Genomic DNA, 15524 nt, shown 5'->3' on the forward strand with positions numbered 1-15524 from the left:
TCCTTATCATCAGAAAAGACAAAGCAGTGAGATCTTCACACAAAAAAAATACGATGACGTTTTTTGTATGTTTGTGGAGTATGTGTCACAGTACTTGCTAACTATTCTGTATTGCTAATTGCCTGTTCAGATTATTTCCCTCTGTTCTTCCTGACATTTTAATGGGTGGATTGAATAATTAATTAATGATCTAAAAATGCAAATGAGCTCCCAGAGCCTGCGCAGCATTCAGTAGCCTACCTCTTGTTTGTGTTTCAGCAGAGGCATGGCCTTATGTTTTCTCTTAAGATAGAGTTTTTGTTGATTAAAAAGATGGTTAACATCATTTACCCCAATACCTTTTTTTTTATATATATTATTCTTCATCTATCCCTTTACAATGACAGTACATTGCAGCCTACTATTTGTCAAATCAAAATTTGCTGTGGAATTTCCTTTTTAGGAGACCATTCTGGATATAGTCTCAGACTAAGAAACATTGCGTAGTCTATAATGCCCGTGGTGTACTTTGCTGTTCAGCATATTTTGCAACGATGCAGCCTCCCTAACACATCATATCCCTACGGGCTGTCATCAATCACCAGCCCCATTGGCGTTCCTTTGTCCCGTCGATAATTTGAATCCAGTCCATGTTTTGTTTCGCTCGTGTTTTTAGCGTGGTGGGGTGGAAGGGAGTAATTCTCCTCCACTAGTGTCTGGATAAAGAAAGACTAGGTCAGCCATGTGGATGCGTCTGTTGAACAGCTGAAGAGGGGAGGGGGGTTGCCGAGACCGATGGAGTGATAGGTAGAACGTGGAGTGTGTGCACACGAAGGGGGGGGAGAGCGAGGGGGATAACGCGCGCGTGTATGTGTGTGGAAAAAGGAAGAGGAGCATGTAAACGGCGAACTCACTGATTTGCTATCCCTCGAACTAACAGCGCGATATACTTTTCACGTTTGCACCGTAGGACGACACAAGACGGCGAAATGGAATAGAACAAAAACGGGCGCTTTTCGAATAGCGTGCCCTGGCGATTCGCACGCGAATAAGAAGTGAAACCTCGTCTTTTGTTGTGTCAAGTGTTCATCTCGCTCCGCACGAGCAGCGGCTTTTTCCCACCCACTTCCAAGGATAGACTGTTCAAATCGCTGAATCCCGCTGCTGGGACTCGATCCAGGACTACAAGTTCTTTGGGTCGTCTGGGGCAAGGATACGTGTTGAAGTTGTTTGCAGCAGGGGTTGGAACTCTAGAATCACCAGACTGGCGGGTGAGTAGTTGAATGCAAGGGGGAGAAATGGAGAGGGAGAGAGAGAGGGGGTGGGGTGGGGAGCAGTTTGTATGGGAAATAAAGACAAGGAATGCTGGAGTGTTTCAATGGTTAAGTCAAAGTCACTGCATTCACACTCTTTTTAAATAAGAGTGTACGTTGTGTGAAACCCAACAGGAAGCCTCCCTGACCTCAGAGTCAAATGTTATTGAATACTCGAAAGTTTTCCGCGTTGTTGTAAACTTTGTCTGTTAAAGCGATCTTTGTGTTGAGTGTGGCACGTACCCTCAACAACCCGCATGACCTAGCAAGACGTTTACATTTCTACGCTGTTCTTTTACACTGAGCATAACTGCCTGAATGTGTGATTTAAATGACAAGACATATCTCATTTAAACCTCTCACTTAGGCTGTCTTTACTCTGTTTTGTTTGTCTTGTTACCCTGTTATCAACGAGTCTCCAAAGGAAGGTGGTTTTGAAAGGTGAGAAAGGTGTTGAGCACTGATCTAGATGAGTCAGCCATACATAACGTTACACTTAGGGGATTTCCACTGTTTCGCATATAGGCCTTGACGTTAGTTTTTATAGGGGCCTTTTGACCGTGTCAAGCTATTGATTACTGTATTTTTGGAGAGAGAATACAGTTGACTGTTGTTGAAACAATGTAATTGACCCTGGAAGTCACTACACAGCCTCCTGGCAAACTGTTGTAGGACCCCTATATTATCTTAAACTTCTAAACACACACGAAGCTCGTAGCTCTGACCAACCAGGCCAACACAGTCTTCACTATGGTTATTTGAAAAGCGCAAGAAAGCACAACTGTGATTGTTTGTGTGTGTTGTCGAGGTTTAGAGCTTAGAGATTTGAAAGCGACTACAATTTTGTTTGTCTGGCAGTCTGCTTATCTGGTGTTTTCGCTTTATAGAGGGGGGAGGGGAGGGGGTTGTTTATTTAAATTGCTGTAAAATTCGTCTTAGTACATTTTCATGTGACTACAGTCCCCAGGGCAGCCAGCCACATAAGCACAAATAAGACCCAGCCTTGCATCTAGATTCATATTAAGGAAGCAGTGAGTTGCTTTTCCTTAAGTCATCAGCATTAAAACAAAATCTATATTTTCTGAAGATCACTCTACTCCTCCACGTTCTTATTTGTAAATAGCCATCTAAAGGGACATATTATTGCTCTGCTGATTTTTAATTGATTATTTTCTCCATTCACTACCTACCTTCCAGTGGCATCTTTTTTCTCCCCATTAACTAAGAATTGACCCTCAGCTTTAACACACACACACACACACACACACACACACACACACACACACACACACACACACACACACACACACACACACCTCCCCCCAAGGAAGAACAGGGCTTGAAAGGTACATCCTAACGTATTGGTTTTTTAGTGAAAGCCTTATGAAGAGTTGTTGATGTAACCCCGACCATGCTAGCCTTTTTGTTATCATTCTCTTGGAGGTAAAAGATCTCAGAGAACAGAATGATTCCTAGCTTAAGTCTTGAGCTGAGTTTTTGAACAATCAAGAGGGAAGATGTTTATGCCATCTCCACTCATTGCTCATTATTGTTTTCTTGTAGGATGGTAAAATGTAGGGTTTCCCAGTGTAGATCTAGTGGGGAAGCTGGCTCACCACTCATGGGCTGTTATTTTCTTAACCACAGGATTTGGGAAGAAACAGGCCCCTGGGCTCAATTAGCATATCAATAGTGTGAATGGAATCAGTGTAATGGTTTAGGCTGAATCATGTGTTTGGTACAAAACAAAGGTCTAAGGGGAAGTGAAGGCCAAATGCACCGGCCACAGGGTGAAATTGGACATCTATAACCTGTTCCTGTTAAGGACAACATACTTGAAATAAAGAAACCCAACCCTGGATGTAGCGGACCCTTCTTTTTTCACAACTGTAGATTGAATTAGTGCGGAAATGGTCAATCCTCTTAATGGAGTTGCTCACAAGAACTGGAGTTGAGCAGCAGTAAGGGATTTGTAAGGGGATGGTTGCAAACATTCTCTGGCAGACGAAGGAATAAACCTGGCCGAGTCCTAAATCTTCAACATGTATAGGCTGCCATTATGTTCTCGGTGTTGTCGTACATCATCTGCTTTGCAGCACGCTGTGCTCATGTCTGTGGGAAATGAAGTCGGATGTGTAATTTGATCTCCGTCTGAGTGCACTGCCTGTGTTGTCGATTCATGTACACCCTGGGAAGGATAAGCATAGTGAGTCACTTCTCCTCTCGAACACAGTTTTCACAACTGGCCGAGTGTAGATTGTTGCTAGTCCCATACACAGGCACATACACATGCACACAAAAACACATGTGCACATAATGTTCACATCGGAGCCATGTGACAAGCTGTACTCGGATCAAATGTAGTTTGTGACCTGACCTGTTACGGGAGATCCTTCATAAGTGTGTGTTTGACAGGACATTGGGAAAATGTTATTTAATTTGCTCGCATGATGGCTCTCTCTGGGATTGCACCATGCTGATATCTCAGCCTAACCCCCTCCCCCCTTTCCTTTCTCCCCCTGTGTGCGGGGTGATGGCTCTACATGGCTGACAGGAACACACTCTGTGGTTTGTCTTTGTGTCTGTCTGTTGTTTTTTCTTTAAAATCATGATGTAATGCGCAGGGCAGTTAAGGGAACAACTTCTTGTGAATGGGATTTCTACGACCACCTTTTGGTTTTATGTGACTAACACTCGTATGGTAGTTCTAGGTGGTTCTTCCCCATCGTTTAGGGTTCTAGCCTTCATGACGCAACTCTATTCCAATGTAATTACACAGAAACATCGTGATTGCATTGTTAAACGCTGTGAATGAGAACAGATGTGCAGATTTGAAAGGGAGGGCTTCAAATTGCAAGGCTTTCGGCTGAGGCTGATCACATCAACCCAGGCGCAGCAGCTGCATTTAAACCCTCTAGCTCCTAGAGCTGTCAGAATTTGTCTTACTGCACAGCCCAAAACCCCCTTCAAAGGTGTAACACCCAGTCACCGTCCTCACAATAAAGAAAGAGCAGCCAAGTCATAAAGGGGGGCGGAAAATCAATCAGATCCAATGGCTTCCAAACCGTTGTCGATTCCATTCTCGCCCCCCTTTCGTAGATCTATACACAGAGTTTTTTCAACCCACAACTATATCACTTCCTTAGATAGTTGGATTTCATTTCCAAATGGAACCTCTTAGCCTAGCTTGTCAGCTCTTGACCTGTTGTCCTTGTCTCGTAGCAGGGATTCATTTGGAATACATTAACTGACATAAAAGCTGAAATGGTGGTGGTGGGGCAGCGAACGAGTTTGTACCCTCTGGTGGGTGACGACTGAAATGGGGAGTAATAGGGGAGTGCTTCTATTTGTCACACACAATGCCATCCGATTTCTGTAATGCAGAGAGGATAGACTCCCTTTAAAGCCTGTTTAAACCCAAAGACCCTCTCTACCTTCTTTGCACCCTTTGCTCCCTATATCTGTGGCTTCTTAAAGCAGCTGAGCCCAGCCGAGTGCACTTTCACACATGTTAAGAGGGGGACATCTGGCCTTGTTAATTCAGTGCATGGTCATAAAGTGGAATGGCAGCAATGGAGCAAGCTTGCTCTCAAGTGTGTGTGTGTGTGTGTGTGTGTGTGTGTGTGTGTGTGTGACTAGCATTTTGTCCTCGGTGGCTGACTAAGCCTCTGAATCAGGCTGTTGTACGCTATAGCCACAGACATCTGATGAGAACGCCTCGCACAATCCTGCTATTGGATCAGAATGCACACTAAGATCATTCTCTCCCTTTCTTCCATGAGTGTGTGTAGAGGATATTATGGCATAAATGTAGACATGATTTGACTTCCCTGGCATAATTTAAAGGTGTATGTCGCACGCCTGTAATGGGCAGCTTTATTCACCTCTCTACATTGTCGTTCCCTCATTACGAGTAAGCACGCCTTTGATCGCTGCTCCTGTGTTCAAACCTCACCAGTATGTATTTTTTCAACCACACCCAATCAAGCCCCGACCCCCTGCTCGGTTAATTAGTTTTGTTTCAACGCCAACCAAATTATGTCTTTTAACAACGTGGGACGTGGACTGACTGAATTCACCATCCAGGCTTGTTGATGTGTGTAGCGTCAGTCCTCCATGTTGTCGTACCTACCTAATGGTCCTTCGTCAACATCGCCAACCGTGGAAACTAATAATTGAGTAACGGCAGCAGGGAGGCGGGCATGCTGCGCTCTTGTATCATATTTTAGCGAGTAAACATTTAATGTGTATAAATGTATCATAGCTTTATTTATGCATAGAATCTGCTGTTAAGTCTGAATTATACATAAGTCGATGAATAATGTATCCGTGCTTTCCTTAATGATTACTTGTCATGTGGCGAATGGTAATATTTTCTGATAAATTTGCCCATTTATCTCGCTTGTGTTTAACTAGTTGTGAAGAGATGACTTTCACCCAATTTTGCATTTATGGTGCTTTTTTTTCTTCCATTGATCTAGTTAAAGAATAGGTTGGTTTATTATATATATTTATATATGGGATACTTTCAAATGGTAAAACCATCAACATGGAATCATTAAAATTATCTCAGTTATTTGTTTTTGTAAACTCTTAAGGTATTGTCTCGGTGTTTACACAATTCTCCTTCTTTTTCTGTCTGGAACAACACACTCAGAGGAATGGCTTATTTGTTAATAATTTTTGAAGTTTGAATACCATGTCCTAATTGTCTCTATCCGTAGCAAGCCTGCGAGGCACATTATTGACACAATATTCTCATAATGATGTACAGACTAACACCGCTGAAAGGCTCTAAGTGTAGTCTGTTGCCATGCCGATTTATTGCTAGTCCACACAAAATATATTGGCTTATTGTCACTCACTCATTTGATTAGTTGTGCATGTGATTCTCCTTTTCATTTGTTGCCATGGCAACTCTCTTCGAACCAGTAATAAAGCAGTGGAGCATCGCAGACGATCATATCTGGAAAACCTCTTCCTACACAGGAATGGATGTCTTCATCCCTCAACGTGTATCATGGGCACTTGTCAGCTCAGCTAGTATCGGCAGCTAAAGCTGTTTGACAGTCTTTTCTCTTTACAGTTGGTGCAGCTGCGTGGGAGTGTTGCAGCCTAACAATTCCCCTTTGATTCTCCAGCTTGGCTGAGTGAGATTTATCTGTATATTTAGCCCACAGTGTGGGCTAACAACTGCATTCCTTTTGTCTGAAAGACGACCAGCTCAAAGCAGCCTGCTGCTGTGGGTAAGCGAGGGCATTATGGGAGCACCTTTCATTTAATCTATTCTGATTCAGTCAGATTCATCAGCGGCCCTGTTCTTCTCAAAATAATGAGGTAGACGATAGGGATTGCCTTGGGCAGCATGAAGGGAGAGCTTCTCTGAACCGGCAAATCATTCTATATTTTTTTTTCTGTGTGTCAAAAAGACAGGCTAATGACTTGGCTTGATGTGTGTCAGTGTTTTAAGTTAACTCCGCTAATTCTGAGCCCGATCTAATGGGTTTGATTGCGAAAGCTGCAGTAGTCGATGGGAGCGGGGGGTGGGGGAACGTAATTGTTTCTGCTGGCGTCCTTTTCTATCTGTTGTAGATATGAATGCATGATCCAGATATGTAAACAAACAGAAACCGAAAGGTGATGTCCTGATAACCATGTCTGGTTCCTCCTGATCAACCTGCCAGATTACGCGACGTCTTCAAGCTGGGCCCAAACATAACCGATAACAAATCTTTTACCCACTGGTTTCCGGCTTTGCGCCGATGATTGTTGACATGCAAATTACACGTTGATAACTGAAAATCTGGAGGAAAATTACATTGTACCGTACCGTATCTACAATGGTCTGCTAGAAGACAAAAATAATTTAAGACAACAGATGATTATAGTTTTGATGTGTGATAATTGGACAGCAGTGTTTGTTCAGTGCCGTTTGCTCTTTCTCACAAACGGCGGTCATTTTATCCTTTGTTCTTCAAACTGCATTTAATATATTTGTAAAATAGATTTTTCTATCCATCCAGTTTGACATCCTGATCCATTCCTCTGCTTGCGTCTAGTGTCGCAACCACACACTATATCAGATTGCAGCTTTGCCTATGCAAGTAGTCTGCTCCTTATCACGACCTACTAGCGCTGAGAGCGACCTTATTTGTTTGTTTGATAAATATCCACACTGCAGAGTTCTTGCAAACGATGAAAGAGAGACATGTTATGTTAAATAGAGGTTCCGCTGCGGTGCTGACAACGAGGAAACTAATTTCTTTGTTTGAACACATTTCTTGTCCTTCCTGGGTTAATGTGTGACTCTTATGTCGGGGGGGACCAAGGCTGGACATCTGTCTGCTGCTGATCTCTAGCACCCACAAGCCCTTGTGCAGAATGTCTGCTTTGCCAATTTATCAACGTACCGGTTTGTTATAACTTACTGTGCCACTTATCTAGCTTTTGTAACGTACACCGGGGCTCACAAAGGGGGTGTAAATCAGCAGGATGCAACACAACAAGGGACCCTGAGGAGCAACCGCTGCCATCATTTACCTTTAAAAATGTTGTCTCTCTCTCTCTCTCTCTCTCTCTCTCTCTCTCTCTCTCTCTCTCTCTCTCTCTCTCTCTCTCTCTCTCTCTCTCTCTCTCTCTCTCTCTCTCTCTCTCGCTCTCTTTCTCCCTCACAAAGTCACTCACTCACTCTCTCTCAGCACATCATTTCATCCTCCAGATACTCCTCCTGATAGGGCTTTACAGAGAAAGGTATTCCACAGGGACTGTTGTTGAGGGATTTCTGCCGTCTTGCCGTGTGCTGATTAAGGGAACACTTGTAGATAATCCTTTTGTGTAAACGGCTCTTTGTTGTCATGCTGGTGGTAGTGGTTGGGTGACTAAAGGCATAAAAAGCCGTACTGTTCCATGACGAAATGGCGCAAGTAGACTTCCTCAAGGTTATTGGTGTGCCATGGGATTTGTATATATATAAATATACATGCTTACATGCGCACAGTATTTACAAATCCAAATATTTGTGGTTCACCATCACATATCGATGCTGTCTGCTATTTTTCAAAATGAGAAATGTAAATCACAGTATGTTGAATTATAATTATTTTATCACTGAAACTCAATGTTATGACGTGGTTGGCTTCATGCTAAATCAGGGCTGGATACATTTTGGGAGTGGCATCCATATAACCTAATACAGGTTTAAGTGGCTATGGAATAAGCTCATAGGATAATATTTCAGCTCTACCTTTCTTGACCCTTGGCCGCATCCCTTACCCTATTATACATGGATGTGCTAACACGCACTCAGTTAAACAACCCTGATGAGGCCGTCCTTACTGAATGTGCACAGATCCATTTAGGGAAATGGCTGTGCCCGCTGAAAGGGAAATGCTAGCCATCTGCCGTCCGTGCACTGCACTCACTACGTTTGTTTTAGTCCTGGTGCTTTGAAGTTTTGTTTATTTTAGCCGCAAACGCTAGTTTTTCTAGCAGACTAAATCAGCAGATCAGGTTTGGCGGTTGGCTCCTTTCCTCCCCCCTTTCCACGATCAACACGGTTTACAGACACGGTCCTGAATGCTCACTCTAAGCCATCATAGAAACGAGTGAGTATTACAGAGTATTGCAGTTGGAGCAGACAAAATGATTTGACGTTCAAGCGATAAAAAGGCGCTATTATTAGTGTCACGTTGTTATTGTAATTCTAGCAAAATATTTTTTATTATACTAATTACATTACTGGGGCTGAGAAAAAGGAAAGTGGCGGTTTTATTTGAAAGAAGAATCAGGTGTGGATGACTTCAATGAATTATTGGTGTATATGAATGATGTTGACATTGTCTGGCTACTAGTTTATCGTTTGTATTGATTAGAAAAAACGGCATCTGTTTCTGTTTGAGTAATTACAAAAGCAAATACAGATGTTTATAGACCCTCCTTCCTTCATCTAGTTCAGTACTTAGATGAGATGGCCCTTGTGTTTGTAAAAAAACAATGGTGTATTTATGGAGCACTCATTTAAGTAAATACAAAAAATGTAAACAGAACTCTAATGCTTTGCTCTAACTACAACCACCTACCAAAACCAACCTCAGAACTGACCTTTTTCTTTATACGTGCTGCTTTTCATCTTCCAGTGCTTTCTCCCCACTGGCTTTTTTATTTTTTATGTCATTTATGTCATGCAAGATTGATTGTGAATGTGTGCATGGATGCCTGCTGCAATGAAGCCATCACACTATAAAGGTAGAAGATCTATGTGTCAGCTATAACATCTTATCGCAGCAGAGTTGATGTAGATCAATAATTCAGTTAATCAAGTGACAAGCTAAGATCTTTCCTTTTTCTCCTCCTAGTCTCACAGCCATGTTTCTGAAAGACTAGGATCCCAGCGAAGCAGACTAGCTTTCAGCCTCCTTTCCTAGAAAAGTATTAAGTGAAAGCTCCATTAGAGGCAGAGCATTACGGCACAGCTCATTTAAACACTGATCTAGATTTGCGCTTGAATCATCCTGTTTACGTTTTGCAAGATGGCCCGAGCAAAAGTAATTACGTTCTGCTTTCAAGCACCTTGCTTTTGGTTTCCCCGCAGTCCTCAGTCATTTCATTTAGGTTCCCAAGGCTCTGTGGTTCCCTCCCTATGAGTTTGCTGAGTGGCATGCGCTAACATCTTGCTGTTTTCCCTAGGAAATTGGTGGGTAAACACTGCAGAGTCCTTGAAGCACTTCCCATCCCTGCTATTGGATTACCAGCTGCCTCCTTGGGTCTCATCTGCCCAGATGAGTGCCAAGATCAATGGAGCTCTTAGTGCAGAGCTAATTCGATCAGGACTGGCTTTGCTACTGCTGATCACAGATACTTTTTTTGTCTTGGCGCAAAACGAAAAAAAACTAACCAAATCAAGTAAAGCCCATTTCCAATAGCCCAAATCTTAAGCTCTTCTCACTATCTATTAGGTGGAACCTCATGCTCATTATTTAATTGTTGTGTTGGCCTTTGGTGATGTGGTGTAGGGTTGGAAAAGGCGGTGTAAAGTGAGCTCTTTTGCTTAGTGTAGTGAGGTAGTGATTCCCCTCTTCCTGACAGAACTGGCATCTAAAGCCAATAATTTGCTTTCAGAAGTGATGAGGTGTCTCCTGCTTTCAACCGTGAGCCATGGGGAGATAATAAGGTTGAAGGGCACATTGACCCTCTTGTTGTAGAAAGCGAAAAGCAGACTCTCCAGTGCACCCTAGTTCCCCATTAATTATTATTTGATGCTAATGAGTGTGTGTGCGTGTGTGTGTGTGTGTGTGTGTGTGTGTGTGTGCGTGGTGGTAGTGGGGCTTCTGTGTGGGGCGTGTTATGAAACATAATTATTCATTGCAGCGATTTCCCCTGACGAGCCATGTCTCCCCTCCCCTCAGGCTTGGCGAGCAGAGGCCAGGTCTGTCACTTTAGTGCAGTGGGCTAAGATGTCCCCTCAGCCTTTTAAAGAGGGGACAGGAGGGAACGGTGTGAAGGGCGCCATTTGCGGGTGTGATATAGGAGGAGGGGCGGCAATATATGTACGGGGCTGCTGAAAGAAAGATTGGAGAAAGTCAAGGCACGTCACAGTCCAGCCGTTTATTGCCTGAGCATATAGTCTGACCAGCACTGCAAACACCGTCACGCCGGGCACTACTTATTTTCCTTTCTGTAACGTGCATGTGCTTCAGTGGCTTACACATGCTAAACTGATACATGTGTGTACACTCGGATGAATGTAGCAGTGTGGCAAACACGGCTCGTCTGTTGTTTTATAATCCCTGTCAATGCCGTGGCCAGGCATTTTAACAAGGCTGTCCGCAGACCTCCCCTCCCATATTTTCCGCTCACCGTGGCGTTGCGACAGCGGGGACACCAGCGGCTGATTTCCTATGCATAAGCGTGGCATATGGTGTGCTTACACACAATAGAGGCGAGGGATTAGTCAACGATTGTATCGCATAAAACGTGCTTATGGAGTACTGTTGAAGAGGCCAGGGAGCACACGTCCACCATCGCACTACACGCAGACCTACTGTTTTCTGTTTATATATCCCGGTCCGTGAACATAAAGTAACGTCGCGAAAATAAAATATCTGTCCTCTAATGAAATGCTAATGTTATTCATTCTTAGTAGTGCTGTCATTGTCGTTAACGGCAGCCCATGGACAACTGTGAAAGGAGGAATCTGATGAGTTCAGGCTGCCATGGTGGAAGCTTAACATTAACATTCCGAAAATATCTGCGGTTCATTCGCTACATCAGGGCCAAGGAGCCGGCTGTGTTCACCTTTTAGTTTAAAAACAGACTAGTGTATCACTCGCTGAGGCCATGTTGTGATGTGTCGCAAAGTGCTTTTGCTGGGGTATTGTTGTTGCACAGCCAAGCATGCATTATGTGATCTAATATATTACAGTTGTTTGGAATTATGAGGGGGGGGGGGGAAATCACTGTGTTAGCTAGAGGCAGAGCACACTATCAGTCAGGGATCAAGTCTGCATTTCACACATGAACGGTTGTACTTAATCCTTGGGGTTGCTACTGTACACCGCTTAGAAACGAGCCACCGCGCTCCAACTTGCCCAAAACCCCATTCTTCTGACATCTGTGGGCTTTATTATTTGAACTTATCTGTTTGGCTAAATATAATGATTGAATCCCATGTGTTGTGTGGTACAGCCTCCTGCAGAATGGTCTTGTTTATGCAGTCTACAAAACAATCTTTAGGGTCTACCTGCGTGTTTGTGACCATGTGCTGGACAGGCTTCAACTAACTAACCCTGCTCTAAGAGGCCCTGGTCCCAGTCACTGCATGTTTTATGAGATGTCTGGAGAGGATATTGTAGCTGTGAGCTCAGATGCTTCTTGTTCAAACAGACTTTTTTTCCCTACCACCCCATGGCAATATACCACCATAGGGTAGTAGTATGTTGTAGCCAGGGTCTGTTTTTATTTATTTGTGTTTTATATCAATATCTGTGATTCCTTATTGGCATCCGTTTGTCTAAATGTGTAAACGACTGGTGATTCATTTCGTGAACACTGCATGGTGTTCTTTCCTTCCCTCCTATGATCAGTAATGGTGGCTGAAGAGGTCTAGAACCACACAGAATATATGCCCCTAGTCACCTTCCCCCCTGGCTGCTTTCTACGTCCTCGTCTTCACTGAACAAACACGTCTTACAAAGGCCAGTGCTCACAGGGCATTGTCTATTTGCAGTGTTTACACATTGACGTGTGAGTTATAGCACTGGATAGGTAAGCCAAGGCTGGAGTTAGCATGGAGGCCAAGGAACAAAAGAGGCGGCTGCACTGAGATGACCATTGATCCTCTCATTGTTTTCATTTCTAAAATATTAAAGTCATAATGACTGGCAGAAGAGGCATCCGTCTCTGAAACGAAAGCCCTCCCTAATTAAAGGTAAGCCCATCCCATGGTGGGTTTGAGTCGATTTGATTCTGGCCAGGGCTGTTATGTACTTTTCAATGAAGGGATTGTTGTTTCCCCCTACCCCAGCACCAACCCTCCGTGCCTCCCGACCATCTGTTCAGGGAATAGAGCACGACCGTGAGGCTAAATAATTTAGGGGTGGGGGGGGGTGAATAGTTTTGCATGCTGACCTAATGGCTTTGTTACTCCTTAAAGACACTTTACGGTGTCTGTGTTGTCAGCGTGCACCTCTGGGCTGTCTTGCCCGTCACTCTAATCTATTTATGCTGGTTGTGTTGTGTGTCGGCATATCATTCTAAATGGCAAGGTGATTAGAATAGCTGGAGGATGTGGGGCAGCCATATTGAATTCATTCCCGCCTGCAACAACCCTCATTTGGTCCGCTCGTTGGACTGGATTGATGGAGAGGACCATTAGGCTGATGGGCATCTCGGGTATGTGAGCAGCCCTTTGATTGCTGAAGATCACTTGTAGTGATACATGATTTCATTCTTTATATTGTAACATTTCAATAGTGCCACCGTTGTAAACCGATATAAAAATCAAGATTGGGCAGGGAAGCACTATTTTATTAAATTTGACGGATCTTCTTTGCGTTTGATTATATGAAAAACACACTTTGTATGCATAGTGTTTTCCATGTGGGGATTAAATATTATTCATTAGATGCACAACATGTCAGGTCAGGTAAAGGCTGCGTGGATCTCTTTCTCTGTATTTCTGCATTGCCTGAGCAGCAGGATTTGAGAGAAAGTGAAATGCAACTGGTAATATTTACTATAAAATGCATCAGTTTCTCATAAGCTGTAAAAAATATATTAGGAAATTGGGCTGACCAGCTGCTAGGCCTCAATTTCTATTAAAATATTAAACCTATTGAGGTCACATTCCTGACAATGCAACTTCCATGCCTCATTTTGGGATCTTCTGTTTTTTAGGCTTCTTCAGCTTATCAATACTGGAAGCTAATCTCTAGTGGCCAATGATTGCATTTACTCAAAATTTCATACTGTACAGCAAGGGGAAAAATGTGACAATGAACAACCCTGCGATATCCCCGAGGAGCTGTGTCAAAACATAATGCACTATGAAACAGCTAGAGGAGCTGCAATGGACCTCAGCTCAAGTCCAGCCAGGAAAAACATGGCAGGCAGAGGGATGCTTGTTGTGTTAACGTAGCGGGTATTAGAATCTGTTAAATGGCCCTGCTCACAGCCCTTGTAGATAATAGACATTGTGACATGTCGGGCAGCTTTCTCTGCGCCATTTAGGACTCACACAGAGAACACCCACCCGCTGAATACCAAAGGGTTTAACCATACATTAGAGATTGTGAGGTCTTAGTATTTGACAATGTATGCTGGATTTTTCTTTTACAGAGCTAGGAATGTTGAGTCATAGATTATGCGTGAAAATTCAAAGATTCATACTTTGCTGAATGATAATCAATTGCAGGGTAAACATTCTAGATAACGGTAGCTCATTGTTCAAAAATGTCCTTATTGCACAAGAATCCCTTGCAGACATTTTTTCTTAAGGCAGGTTTCATTGCACATGTGCTGAACCAATCCGGAGTTGTGGTTTAAAAATAGTGCCTTTGTGAGCACAGCTTTGGCAGAGCGAAATGCTGTGGTTACTCATCAGTGAATTGCAGAAACAAGTGGAGCAGACAAGTGTCTCTGCCCTGTTAGTCACAAGGGAAAGCAAGCACAGAGAGGGGCTCAGAGAATAAAGGCGTGCTATGATTTCACCAGGTAAGACAAAACAGAGGGGCCCTTATGAAGTGGCCTCCCCCCTACCCTTCTGCGCCTCCAGCTGAGCCTTTCAGTGGGCTGTTGTTTCTGAGGGGCTTGGATGGCAACTTAGATTAGATCTTACTGAGTAATGGGTAGGAGCTATGGGGGAAAGCCATTGCGGCTCAACCCCCTTCCAGGCGCCACACGCGGCTGAGGGTCCGCCTGGTTTATTCGGTTTAATTTGAGTCGCCCCCGCTTTGTTAATAACCCTGTATGTATTCATGCTAATATTTTTCTATAATCTATAATCATGCAAGTATTTGATTCAGTCCCTTTTGCAAAGCCTCCTGCTAAACCCTTGCCAATCATATTCCGCTACTTCATGATTCTCTGATTGAATGTGCCGTGAATGACATTTAAATCTTGGCCCCAAAAAGGAGTTCACTAAGATTGTTATTGCGGTCGATTTATGTAAGTAAATCCATACAAAAGATCCATAGTCAAGATCATTAATTACAAAAAATTGTCTGGGGCATTTTTAACTACCCAAAACAGCTTAACCAATTTAGATGTTCATCAAACAGGTTATATTTGAAACTAGCGAGATAATGGTGCATTTTGGTACATGATGTGGGAGTGATTAAATAAATGAAACATCTCTTTTTAAAAAGTTAATTGAGTCACAAACTGTGTGGTGTTTTTTTCTCAGGCCAAAGGTCCCATTTAAGCAGGCATCAGAAAGAGAAATGTATTTGAGTGGGGGGCCGCTGGCTGCTAGCCCTTGACTCTATTACAGTAATGTAAATGGTGGATTAGGTGCCAGTGGCAAAGAACCCCCCTATCCCCCAATTCCCTTAACTCTCCACAGCCAATGCCCCCACCTTTTCTTTTCCATTAAGACAGCTGGTATCTTTCAAATGTTCCCGGCCCGGTGATTGATGTGTAATAGCTCCAAGCCTCACCTGCCCCCTCACCACTGTGTTATTCATTGTCGAAGCAGCCAGCTCTGCTTTCAACAAGGCAGTGGGCGGAAAAACCTTT

The 15524-nt window shown here is 43.4% G+C and overlaps 1 protein-coding gene across 2 annotated transcripts in view; it reads left to right on the forward strand.

The window, feature by feature from the left end:
- Positions 1–808: 808 nt before the first annotated feature.
- rerea (arginine-glutamic acid dipeptide (RE) repeats a) overlaps positions 809–15524 on the forward strand; it is an 89568-nt gene continuing 74852 nt past the window's right edge. For both annotated transcript variants that reach the window (XM_079742462.1, XM_079742463.1), the window contains exon 1: positions 809–1250. The gene's annotated coding sequence lies outside the window, so the exon portion shown is untranslated. The remainder of the gene's footprint in view (positions 1251–15524) is intronic.

Source organism: Pollachius pollachius (genome assembly GCF_949987615.1).
Source record: "Pollachius pollachius genome assembly, chromosome: 8".
NCBI classification, from domain to species: domain Eukaryota; kingdom Metazoa; phylum Chordata; class Actinopteri; order Gadiformes; family Gadidae; genus Pollachius; species Pollachius pollachius.